This window comes from Furipterus horrens, unplaced genomic scaffold (assembly GCF_987537825.1).
Source record: "Furipterus horrens unplaced genomic scaffold, mFurHor1.1.pri manual_scaffold_6, whole genome shotgun sequence".
Taxonomy (NCBI): Eukaryota; Metazoa; Chordata; class Mammalia; order Chiroptera; family Furipteridae; genus Furipterus; species Furipterus horrens.
In genome coordinates, this window is record NW_028327176.1 from 45,240,491 (window position 1) to 45,253,536 (window position 13,046).

The window sequence follows — 13,046 nt, forward strand, 5'->3', positions numbered from 1 at the left end:
GATCAGTCCCTTTTAGTAGCTGAGCTGTTTTTATGTAGAACATGAGCTCATAAAAGAAATTCCCATGATTCATTGTAATGTATCTTCATCAGAACTGGCAAGGTTAAATAGGGATATGTAGGGAATTTTTTTATTTCCAAGAAAATATATGACTGAAATTAAGGTGAGGAGAAAATTTCTAAAATGTAATCTTAAAATATTAAATATTGTTTCCCCCCAAATTCACATGATATATTTCATTGGAAATAGGCAGTCAGCCCCAAAACCCAACACCTCATATCTGCTATGGGACTGTTCCAATGGAAACCTTTGCACCTCCTTCATTTCCAGAGATTTCTGTGTTGCCAGGTTATTACACGGGCCATTGTAACAATGACCTCAGTGTAACGGAAGTGTGGCCTGGAGTGACCATGCTTATCCTCCAGTCCACCTCTGTCATTTCCCCAACTTTTTTTTTTTTTTTTGGTCTTTCAGAGAAGGTTTTCCAGTACTCTTCAGTGCCCACTGATCCTCTGAATGGAAGGATAAAGTTATCCTCAGCAGAACTAAAGTAAACATATTTCAGTAATGGAAGCTTAAATGGTTCCTTCTATGGTACATGACAACTAAACTGTAATGGCAGCCTTCACCAGCCTAAGTTTAGAGCTCATTTATTAGCTGTGTTACCATAAGGAAGTTAATCAATTTCTCTGAGCCTTAATTAGATTCCCTCTTAAAATGGGAATGATACTACTGACCTGTGGGGTTGATGTATTAAATAATAAAGGTAAAACTCTTGTTACATGAGTAGATAGTCAATAAATGATATCAGCAAAATCTATGAAGGTCTCGGGAATCCTGGTAAATTTAAGAAACACTCATAGAAAGGAGCACTGAAGATAACAAGTTAATACATTATTATTTTAAAACAGTCAAGTGTGCCTTCCTCATGAAAGTAATCCTGCTTTATGATTCATGGAATGGATGCTTCATTTTACAACCACATTTAGAGAAGCCAAGCCAGATTTCCCTTTTGTTTATCATATTAGCCTTGAATGTTTTCACCACAACAGATGTATTAATATTGGATTGTCACAGGTTGAAGTTGGGTCTCTAGTCTTGAAGACCAAAAGTGCTACAGCAATTTTTTTTTTTTTTTTTTTTTTGCATCAGGCCAGGGCTCAGATCTCCCCCGAAAGTGATCCTGGTGGCTGCTACAAGAGGAGTCTCGAGTGTCTAGTGCTCGCAGCCAAGGGAGAGACTGTAAGATGCAAGCTTGTCTTGGTTGTCAGCTATTCGTTTGTCTTTCTCAAAAGTCAGCCAGGAGACCCTGCAGAACTGGGGAGAAGAAACCAGAGTCAGCAACTCTACCTGCCAAATTACACATAGTGGAGACTGGTTTAGCAATCAGCTCTGTGTCCTTGACTTTTTTTTTTTCAATTTTCTTACTTTTTATTTGCCACTCACCACTTCCTCTATAAACAGCTATAATAGATATTTTTATATTTAATGACTAATATCTCTAGAAGGGAAAAACAATTAGCCACCACGAAAGATAATCCTTTTTTAGTTCAAGGTCTTCTTATGTTTTACTGATATTATCTGTTTTTTTCTTTTTTTAGGTATATTTTATTGATTATGTTGTTACAGTTGTCCCAATTTCTTTTCCCTGTGCTCTCCTCTTCCCAGTATCCACCTTCCCTCCAGCAATCCTAACCCCTTAGTTCAGTCCTGGGTCATGCATATAAGTTCTTTGGCTTCACCCTTTCCTATATATTTTTTTTAATTATTTATTTGTTTGTTTACTTACTTTTAAAGACAGGGGAAAGGAGAAAGAGAAGGAGAGAAACATCACTGTGCAATTGCCTCTCACTCGCGCCCCCAACTGGGGACCTGACATGCAACCTAGTCATGTGCCCTGACTGGGAATGGAACCAGCGACACTTGGCTCGCAGGCCAACTCTCAATCCACTGAGCCACAGCAGCCAGGGCTCCTATATTATTCTTAACTTCGCCCTGTCTATTTTGTACCAACCAGTTATGCTTCTTAGTCCCTGGGCCATTTCCACATTTCTCCCCCTTCCACCTCCCAGCTGATAACCCTCCAGATGATCCCCATACCTATGATTCTGTTCCTGTTCTGGTTGTTTGCTTAGTTTGTTTTTATTTTTTAGATTCAGTTGTTGATAATTGTGAGTTTGTCGTCATTTTAATGTTTTGATCTTTTTTTAAAAATAAGTCCCTTGACTTCCGGCAAGATGGAGGCTTAGACTGACATGCTCAGTCTCCCTCTACAACTAAGAAGGAACACAACTACCTCAAAACAAAAGATAACTAGAAATTCTAGAAAATAAAACTACATGGAAGCCCAGCATATGAAGTTATAAACCAGCGGTGCTTCTCTGGACAGGTAGGAGGTGCAAGATCAGAATCAGGACGGAAGGATCAGGCAGAGCTGTCCGCGGTAGCCTCGAGAATAGTGGCGGGACTGTGAGAAACGCCAGGGGAGCAATCCCGGCTGCAGTTGAGACCCGGCAGCCCACAATTCCAATGCTGGGGAAGGCAAACCCCCCCCCCCCATTGCCTTGAACGGTGAGGCTGTGGAGAAGGAGCCTCCTGGTCTCTTGGCGGAGAGTAAGGGCAGGAATCCATCTTGGACCCCCGCCCCCACACAAAGTGTCGCAGAGCAGCAAAAAAGGTCGCTGATTGCCACTGGTCGCCCATTGCTCCCGGTCGCCAGGCAGTAATGAGTGCATGAGGCTCCACCCCCTATAGCCTGTCTGGGAAGAAAGCTAAACATAAATCTGTTAGAATGAAGCAGACAATGATTGAAATCCCAGTCACGCAGCTCACCAGGCAGCATATGAGAGACCTGACAGAGGAGTAAATAAAAAATCTTTCAGAGGCTCAGTTCAGAGCTTTAGTTATAAGGTGGCTTACAGAATTAAGAGATTTGGAACAAGACAGGGAAGGAACAAAAGTTACTCATACTGAAACGAATGAAAACACATACCAGACAAGAGGTGAGGAAATAAAATCCAAAGATCAAATCAACAAACCAGAACATAGGGAAGGAACAAACAGACATCCAGTGCAGAAAGAGGAAACAAAAAGTGAGGAAAGTGAGGAGATCAGAAACCTCTGGGACAGCTATAAGCGATCGAACATTTGGATAATAGGATTGCCAGAGGGCAGAGAAGAAGAACTAGAAATTGAAAAATTATGTGAAAAAATAATGAAGCAGAACTTCCCTAACTTGGGGAAGGAAATACACTTACAGGTCCAGGAAGCACAGAGAGTTCCAGAAAAACTGGACCCAGGGAGAAACACTCCAAGACACATTATAATCAAATTGTCAAAAATTAAAGGTAAAGAGAATCTTGAAAAGCAGCAAGAGAGAAGGAAAGAATCATGTACAAAGGGGTCCCAATTAGACTATCAGCAGATTTCTCAAAAGAGACCCTGCAGGCAAGAAGGGACTGGCAAGAAATATTCAAAGTAATGAAAATCAAAAACCTACAACCACAAATACTCTATCCATCGAAACTGTCATTCAGAATAGAAGGGCAGAGAAAGTGCTTCCAGGACAAAGTAAAACTGAAGGAGTTCATCAGATCCAAACCACTATTATATGAGATGTTAAAGGGACTGGTTTAGAAGAAGGAGGATCAGAACTATGAACATTAAAATGAAAACTGTATCACAACAACCAACAGCAGAAGCTAGGGAACCGAAACAAAGCCAACTAAGTAGGCAACGAGAGTGGAAAAAGAACTACAGGTATGGGGAACATATTGGGGGGAGGTCAGAAGAGAGGGAGATGGTACAGGAATTAAGAAGCATAGTAGGAGGGAATGGAGTAGATAGGAAGATATTGAGAAGAACTGCATGCACAACCAATGGGCATGGACTAAGGGGGGGCGGGCAACTGGAGGGGGGGGTCACTGGGTGGAGGAGAACAAAGGGAAAATAAATTGGGACAACTGTAACAGCATAGTCAATAGAACTTTTTTTAAAAAATCCCTTTAACATTTCATATAATAATGGCTTGGTGATGATGAACTCCTTTAGCTTTACCTTGTCTGGGAAGCGCTTTATCTGCTCCTCCATTCTAAATGATAGCTTTGCTGTATAGAGTAATCTTGGTTGTAGATCCTTGCTTTTCATTACATTGACTACTTCTTGCCAGTCCCTTCTTGCCTGCAAAGTGTCCTTTGAGAAATCAGCTGATAGTCTTATAGGCACCCCTTTGTAGGTAACTCTCTGCTTTTCTCTTGCTGCTTTTAAGATTCTCTGTTTATCTTTAACCTTTGGCATTTTAATGACAATGTGTCTTGGTGTGGTCCTCTTTGTGTCTAGGTTGTTTGGGACTGTGATTCCTGGACTTGTATGTCTATTTCCTTCACCAAATTTGGGAAGTTTTCCTTCATCATTTTTCACATAAGCTTTCAATTTCTTAGTCTTCCTCTTCTTCTGGCACCCCTATGATTTGGATGTTGGCATATTTAAAGTTCTCCCAAAGGTTCCTAAGCCTCTCCTCATTTTTTTCAATTCTTGTTCCCTCATTCTGTACTAGCTTTTTTTCTTCCTTATGTTCCAAATCATTGATTGGAACCCCAGTTTCCCTCCCTTCACCACTGGTTTTGTGTGGATTTTCCTTCGTTTCATTTAGCATAGCCTTCACTTCTTCCCTTATGCATTTGCCATACTTAAGCATATCTGTCAAGTCTGTGAGCATCTTTATCAGGTGTTTTGAACTCTGCATCTGTTAGAATGGCTATTTCCTCATTGCTTAGTTCTCCCACTGGAACCTTGATCCATTTCCTCTTTTGGGCCATACTTCTCTGTCTCCTCATCTTGACAGGCTCCTGTGTTTGTTTGCCTCTGTGTCTTAGGTAGAGCTGTCACTCCTGTTACATTGTAAGGGGCAGAGCCTTAGGTATTTGTCAGTAGAGGGCGACCTGTTTCACCACATTGTGGCACTGTATGTGGGGGAGGGGTCCGAGAGGGAACAATGCTGCCTGCCCAGGACTCGCCCCTTTTCCAGGCACCTCTCCCATTTCCACACCTGACTGGCACCCCTCTAGCTGCTGCCCTGGCCGTTGTTCCCAGAGTGGGTGGGTCTGCAGACGTTCTAGGACGTGGGGGCCCTTTAAACAAACAGACTGCTGAGATACCGGCAGTTTCTTCCTCTGCCCCAACACTCACTGATTTGAACAGTCAGAAGCCATGAGGCTTTATTTTTCTCCAGCGCTGGAACTGTGAGTTGTGCAGTCTGGTCTGGTACTGGGAGTGCTCCCCAGGTGTCCCTCCTGAATTTTAAATTGTGTGACCGCACTTTCTGCCAGGCAGCCGCTGCCACTGCTGCTGCTGCTACCACACTGTGTCCTCTCCATGCTGGCTCCACCCCTCCTACCTGTCTGGATGAGTATTTCTTCTTATATCTTTGTTGGACTTTCATGCAGCTCTATTTTCCAGGACTTCTGGTTGTCTCTAGTTTTGTTTGTTTTTTTAAAATTATTTATTTATTTGTTTGTTTATTTTTAGAGAGAGGGGAAAGGAGAAAGAGAGGGAGAGAAACATCACTGTGTGGTTACTTCTCACTCGCGCCCCCAACTGGGGACCTGCTGTGCAACCTAGTCATGTGCCCTGACTGGGAATCGAACCAGCGACACTTGACTTGCAGGCCGACGCTCAATCCACTGAGCCACAGCAGCCAGGGCCAAGGTTGTCTCTAGTTCTGAGGTAGTTGTATTCCTTCTTAGTTGTGGAAAGAAATGCAGCGTGTCTGTCTAGGCCTCCATCTTGGCCAGAAGTCCATCCTTGACATCTTAAAGCCAGCTCACTCATTCCCTAGAGTCTCATATCACTGGATGGCCAGATCCAAATAGCCATACTTGATTCTGCAGTTCATCCCAGCCAGCCTAGGAAGTATAGGAGAAGCTTGCCTAGGTTGAGTCATGTGTCACTACAATTTTTATGAGTCATTCTTTTATATAGAAACTCGTACTTCCCTCTACGTGATTATCGTGTCCTGTATTTAGAACTTGTCGTCTTTTTATTCCCTCATGTTTCTTGAATTGGGATTAGGCTTAGCTGTAACAAAAACCCAAAATACTGCATTTCATGTAGTAGGAGTCATACTTTTGTCACAGTTGAACTCTGAAATTGGAATGTATCTTACCATGGGATAGGGTACCATTTATTTGTCAGTGGTTTCTTTTTTCCTTTTTTTTTTTTCCATGATGTATAAAATACTGCTGTCTTCTAATCAATGACAGAGTTGCTGAAAAATGGTAGTGGAGGCTTAAACAATAGAACCTTATTTCTCTTGCCTGTAAAACTGAAGGAACTGCCTGGGGCTGATAAAGTCTTTATAAGACCATCAGAGACTGAAGCTCTTATCGTATTGTTCCACTATTCTCAACACATGGTTTGTACGTATGATCTGAAGTGGCTGTTGAGGGTATAACCACCATGTCTACATCTAGTCATGGAAGAAGAGTATTCTCCCTCCCATTAAGGACACTTTCATGAAGTACACACAATGTACTTTGGCCAGAATTTAGTTGCAGCAGCAAAAGAAACTGGGACGTACATTTATTCTGGGTGACAGTTCACAAAGGAGTCTAGTAGTAAGGGAAAAGGAGAGAACAGGTGTCAGGACAACCCAAATCTTGGCCACACCTGTATTTCACTTCTCAGTCCATACAAACAGTAGTATCTCACTGAGCTAAAGGGACACATAGAGAAATGAATTCGAATCACTGTCTCAAACTGCAACAATGCTGCAGACCAGATGTGTTGTGTTTCTGGTGCTTTTACCTAGGTGGGAGCTGCTTATAGAGGGCAACATTGGGATCTCAAGGGAAACAAATGCTAAGACAAATCATGGGTGGGAAGTAGGGAGCAGCCTGCTGGGGTGGAAGGGGCATAGGGGTTTTGTGTTCTAAATGTAACTGCCACTAATCAGCTATAACATCTTGGATAAATCCCTTTTTTAAGTCTCCCATACCTCATGTGTAAATGGGGGGTTTGAGTGTATAGAATTGAAAACTAAGGTAGGGCTGGAAGATTGGTTGGTCCAGTGCTTTGCAAACCACTCCCAGGGGCCCTGCTTCTGCATCCAGAGGGCTCAGCTGTGCAGTGATGGGGTGTCCAGCAGTAACACACTGGGCTTATCTATTTCAGGGAGGGGAGATTGCAGAAAATTTCATTTGATGAAAAGGTTGGTTCCATTGCTATGAAAAATTCAAAGCCAATGATGATAAACTTCTCAGAGCTGGAGAGCGTGAACTCTAGACAAGGAAGCTGACCTGTACAACATTACACATCTATAACCAGAGGCAGGACCTGAATCCAGTTTTCCTGACTCTTGACCTTTTCCTTGACACCCTCCTGCATCTCCCCTTGGAGTGGGTGGCCAGTTCAACCTTTGCCTGAACATTTTTAGAGACCTCATATGGGCTCAGAGTCTCTCAAGGCTGCCCCCCACCCAGCACTGACTGTTAGGGCTTCTGTTGAATGGAAGGAAACCTGCTTCCTCATAACCTGCTACTGGTTCAAGTTATCCCCTCTCAAGCTTTATGAGATAAACCAAATCCCTTCTCCATAAATATCTGGAGACCATTATCAGGTTCCCTGTCCCCTTCTTCCAGGGTCTTCCACGATGACACAGTTTTTAGGTCTTTCCCATGTGCATCATTCTTCTCTGGACATTGCTCCAGTTTGTCAAAGTTCCTCAGTGTGCGCTCCGGACTGGGCCGGATGTTGCCTCATCACTGGCACAGGTCTCATATTTATTTTATTTAAGACTCTTCTTTTAAATGTAGCCTAAAGTTGCATTACTATTTATGGCAACAACGTTGGCTCCTTAATTCATTGTCTAAATAGCATTTTCCCCGTAACTGCCATCAAGCCAGATTTTCTGTCATCTACTTTTGTCATTGGATTTTTAGATCTAAAAACAAATCTAAGATTGATGGTTGCCAGATGGGAAGGGGTTAAGGGGCTGGGTGAAAAAAGTGAAGGGATTGAAAAGGGTGGATTGGCAGTTACAAAATAGCCATGGGGGTATAAAATACAGCATAGGGAATAGAGTCAATAATATTGTAATAACTATGCATGGTGCCAGGTGGGTACTAGAAATATCAGGGAGAACACTTTGTAAAGTACATGATTGTCTAACCACTACACCATACACCTGAAACTAATACAGAATAATCGAATGTAAGCTGTAATTGAAAAACCAATTTTTAATTTAAAAAATGTAAAAGTTCTACATTTATCCTTTTACAACTTTTATTTTGTTAGCTTTTGATGATTGTTTCAGCCTGTTTCATCAAATATTTAAGATTTTATTTATTTATTTTTAGAGAGAGGGAAAGGAAAAAAGAGAGGGAGAGAAAGATTAATGTGAGACAGAAACAACAATCAGTTGCCTCTCATATGTGCCCTGACTGAGGACTGAACCCTCAACTCAGGAATATGCCCTGACCAGAGACAAAACCAGAGACCCTTTGCTTCATGAAATGATGCCCAACAAACTGAGCCACACCAGTCAGGGCTCATCAAATCTTAATTGTACCATCTATCATATAGTCTCCCTCCTTCCTCAGCTTCGTTATCTACAGATTCATAAATAACCTCCGTGATCCAAATCATGCAAATATTGGCTTCTCAACACAATGACAACTACATTTCTCCATCTTGTGCACAACTCCTCAAAAACAGATGCAACCTTGCCAAATCTGGTCACACTATGCTTGTGGCATTTCATGGGCCCCCTGAGCACTTCTACAGATGATCTCCAACACCTTGTTCAGCTAGAAGACTTTCGTGACCCAGTGCTCCAAAAGAAGTAAAAGGTGATAAAATAAGTAGAAGATAAAATAACATCTACTCAAGATGGGAGATCAAATGAGGACAGCCCGTGTAATCACAGACACGTGGTAAGCACCCAGTAAGAAATTTTGAACCATTGTTCATCCAGGTGAGTATGCCATCATTGCTGATGCAGATAAAGGCGGATGGTAGAAGAATATGGTTGTCTTCCTGACAGTCATCAAAAAGCCAGGCTGACCTCTAGATTACTCAAGTTGCCCTTAGTATAGCTCGTATTCTTAAGTTATCTATCATTTTAGCTTCTTTTTTTTTTTAAGCCTAGCCTACCTCTGAAGACAGCATTTCATGTCACTTCATGTATTTTATTTTACTTTTAATTGACCTCTTTAAAAAACTGCTCCCTTCCTTTAGTTTGCCAAAACCAGGATGTAGGGACTAAAACAATAGTCATTACAATGCACTGTGAGCTGTGACTTTTGCCCCTTTGGCTCTCACCCTGTCGACCTAAGCTCATTCTCCTCTCCTGTATCATTGTCTCTCTCCTGAGGGTCAGTGACTAGGGTGACGAAAGATCACAAGGGTCAAGGAATGAAAATGAGGCCCTGTGTCATCAGTGCTGTGTCCAATGCTCAGGAAAGAGACTGTTCTGGTCTTCTACATAATATTTCCTGGGAGGCATCCTCAATCAAAACAGGTAATAAACGCTCTTGGTCAAGCCCCCCATCTCTGCCCCTGCCCTGAGCTCTACATCATGATTCTGACAGCGCCCTGGCCGTCCCCACCCAGACATCCTGTGAACTCCTGAAGTGAAGCCTGGGCACTGCAAGCCGTGCTCTTCTCCCTGGCCTCCGACCCTCCACCCGCAGCCCCGCCACACTCCCTGACCTCGATGGACCCTGTCACCCGGAACTGCCCAAACTCCAAACCTGCTCTTGGCCTGCTCCCCTTCCTCACCCTTAATCCCATTGGTTCTGGGGTCCTATCACTTAGCCCCTAAGTGCCCACTCCCTCCCTCTTTAGCTCCCTTAGTCTCTTAATTGATTACTGTGACAGCCTCCACACTCACCCTCCCCCACCGTGCCCCCTGCTCCACTCATCTTCCACTGTGGTGACAGAGTACTATTTTTCTGTTAAATATCCTTCACAGTAACCCCTTTGCCTTCTGGGCAAGGTTTTAACTCCTTAGCATGTCACAATGTACCTGGAATCTTTGTCCTTTCTGGGCAGTGAGTTCCTGCCTGAATGGCCAGCTCCTTGCCATCATCACTGAATAGCCCTGGAGGGTGGCCCAGACTACCACCTCTCCCAGAAAAAGCTCTCTCTCTCTCACCATTGGCCAATGTCACTTTCTGCCCTCCACCCTCATCCCATCAGACACAACCAGCTCTCCTGCCTCCCAGAGTGCTTAGCAAACTTCTCTGCATAAGCCTAGTTTACGTTTATTAAGAGCGCTCCCGAGCTCCAGACATGGGACTTTTGCACACGTTCTCTTTCTCAATCCTTCCACGAACCTGTAGAGGCACCTGAACTGAACTTATCTCCAGTTTACTGGTGAGGAAACCAAGACTTGCAATGTTGTGTAACTTCCCCAAGGTCACTCAGCCAGGAAGCAGGAGAGTCTGAAGCCCAGACTCTGATCTCAGAGACTGAACACTTAGCCAAGAGTGTCAGCCTCTTCGCGGGATGAGGGCTGTCACAGCACCTGTCACCTTGCTCTGTGTGACCAATATGCTGGTTTCTCTCCCTCTGACTACGGGCAGGGACCGTGTCTGGATCGGGTTTGTCCCCCTGACGCCTGGCACAGGGCCCGGCCATGGGCTGACTTCCACTTCATTTGCTTCCTCACTCATCTCACTCTGAAATGAACAGCGACCCTTCCAGAATCTGTGCTTTGCCTTTGCCCGAAAATAGTGTGAATCCCACCTCAAGCCCCGTCTTAATTTTTCAAAAACAAAAAACAAAAGAACCCTATTCTGTTGATCACCAATCCAATTCTCCAAGCTCTGAAGCTAACTCAAACACCAATACCAACTCCATGGGGCTTCCATTTTGCCAAAAATTATTTGTTTTGGTGTGTTTGTTTTTGTCTAAACCCCCGCTTTGTAAAAGCAGCAAGTAGGAGCGATGTATTGGGGGATCTCGGGCACTCCTGCGCCCAACTCTCCCGCGGACAGCACGGGGAAGCCCGGGGGGAAAGCACGCTGCCTACAGAAGCCCCACACCTGGACTTGCCCTGCCCTTCCCTGGGTCCTGCCCTGCGGGGCTGCTACAGGAAATCAGCAGAGCCCTGAGCAAGGCCGCGTGCAGCCCAGTAGGACTCAGATAGCCACATTCTTAGGCCCTCAGACAAAGCTTGATATTCCTGAAAGACAACGTCATCAAACTCGAGTGACACACGCTCCCAGTTGGAACCTGCCTGGCCATGGCCATCCATCCGCTTTCAACATCCCATCTACTTCTCCTCTTTCCTTTTCTGTCATTCAAAGCAGGACTTGCTGTTGGGGCTGCAGGTGCTGGGAGCATGGTAGGGGAGATGCTTCTAACTGTGAGGTTCCCTGCCCAGGCTCCCCACCATGGCCTCGGGAACCCAGCAGGATTATTGCCACACTAGGGGCTCTCCTTTCGTTATAAATCCAAGCCTCAGGTGGCTGGAGACATTTTACTGAAATCAGTTTTTGAACTCACAGAGAGGAAGGAGGCATGGCCCAAGGACCGTGCACCTCCCTGCTGAATGCTTGGGTCAGGTGGAGCATCCATTTGAGTGGGGTTACACTTTGTTTCGCTTTATTTTTGCTGAGTTGCCTTGGGAGCCTGAACTTTGATCTGGGTGGGAATCATTCATTCATTGGCTCAAGAGAGTAACACAGACCAGAGTTCCACCTCTCGTCAGAACCAGCCGCTTTTCCTCGGCTCAAAGAAGAGGCCTCAACTCTTTCCCCAGTGACCTAATACTTGCCCCAGCAGCACCCCGCTCCATTCCGGCCCCCTCTTCCCTACCCCCACCCTGTTTAATCACCTTTCCTGGCTGCCTAGGTCCTGTAAAAGAGGCAGCAGCTAGAACCCAGAACACAGAGAGGCCTGTTTCCCTTCAGCTACTATCTTGTAACTCCCGCTTAATTTACAATCTGTTTGCTGTTTCAGATGTTTGGAAAGAAAAATCCTTACTCAGCAGCTCTGGAAAGCTTCATTTTCAGGGAAATCTGGTCTCTTCTCTCCAACCCTGGGTTTTTTTGGTTTTGTGGCTGGAACCTAACATCTGTGAGGCAGGCTGGAGCCCATGGGCCCTGGTCACCAGATACCTGTTAAAAGGATGCATTCAGGGGTAGAAAATCTGAGCAGAGCCCACCGGTGACAACTGGTATTTTTCTAACATCAGCCTCCACCAACTTGGAGATTGGCAGAGAGAGGAGCAAAGACAAGAAAGGGCAGTCTGTCCCGGCTCAGATGCTGGTGGGGACCCTCCAAGAAGCCTTTCTCTAATGACTGCCAAGAAAGGCATTTTCCCAGCTGAAGGGGAGTGTCTCTAGACCATGGTCTGTACCTCCACAGGCTGACCTCTGAGGAAAGGGTCCTCCCAGGCACTGCCATACAAGACAGCACTTGTCAATCTGCCGGAGTTGTCATTGTCTTGTGGTGTGCTTCTGAAGGACGGTGAGAGAAAGGGGCACGAGCTCTTCTTTGAGATCATTGTTTCACCAGAGCTTGGTAGGAAAAAAAGGATTTATCCAGAGTTGCAGCCTTAGCACCTGGAGGCTCATGACTTTCCCAGGTAGCTGTTCTCAAGCACTCACTGGCCAAAGCACAAAGGACTCATGAGCCTTCCGGGGCCACAGATATGGCCTGTCCATCACTCTGGGAAGAGAAGCAGGAACAAGGCCACAGAGTTTGAGTCCTGGTACTGCCACTCCCTGGATTGTTAGATTATGAACCAGTCTATAAAATGCAAATAGAAATTAAAGTTAAAAGATACCCAAACAGGTGTCTCAGAGAATTAAACAGATGTGGTAAACACTTAGTGTCAGGTTGTCTCTGCTCTGAGAAGTCACCCAGAGAACAGTCCACAATTTTACACCAGACTTATTGAAGGAAGGAATAGATAGGAATTAGAAAAGAGAAAATTCCATTCCAACTTGGGGACCTTAGAAGCTCCCAGTTCATCTCAGGATCTTGTAGAACTCTAATTTGCACCTGCAGGTGCCTCTCCACACCTTTCCAAACATACC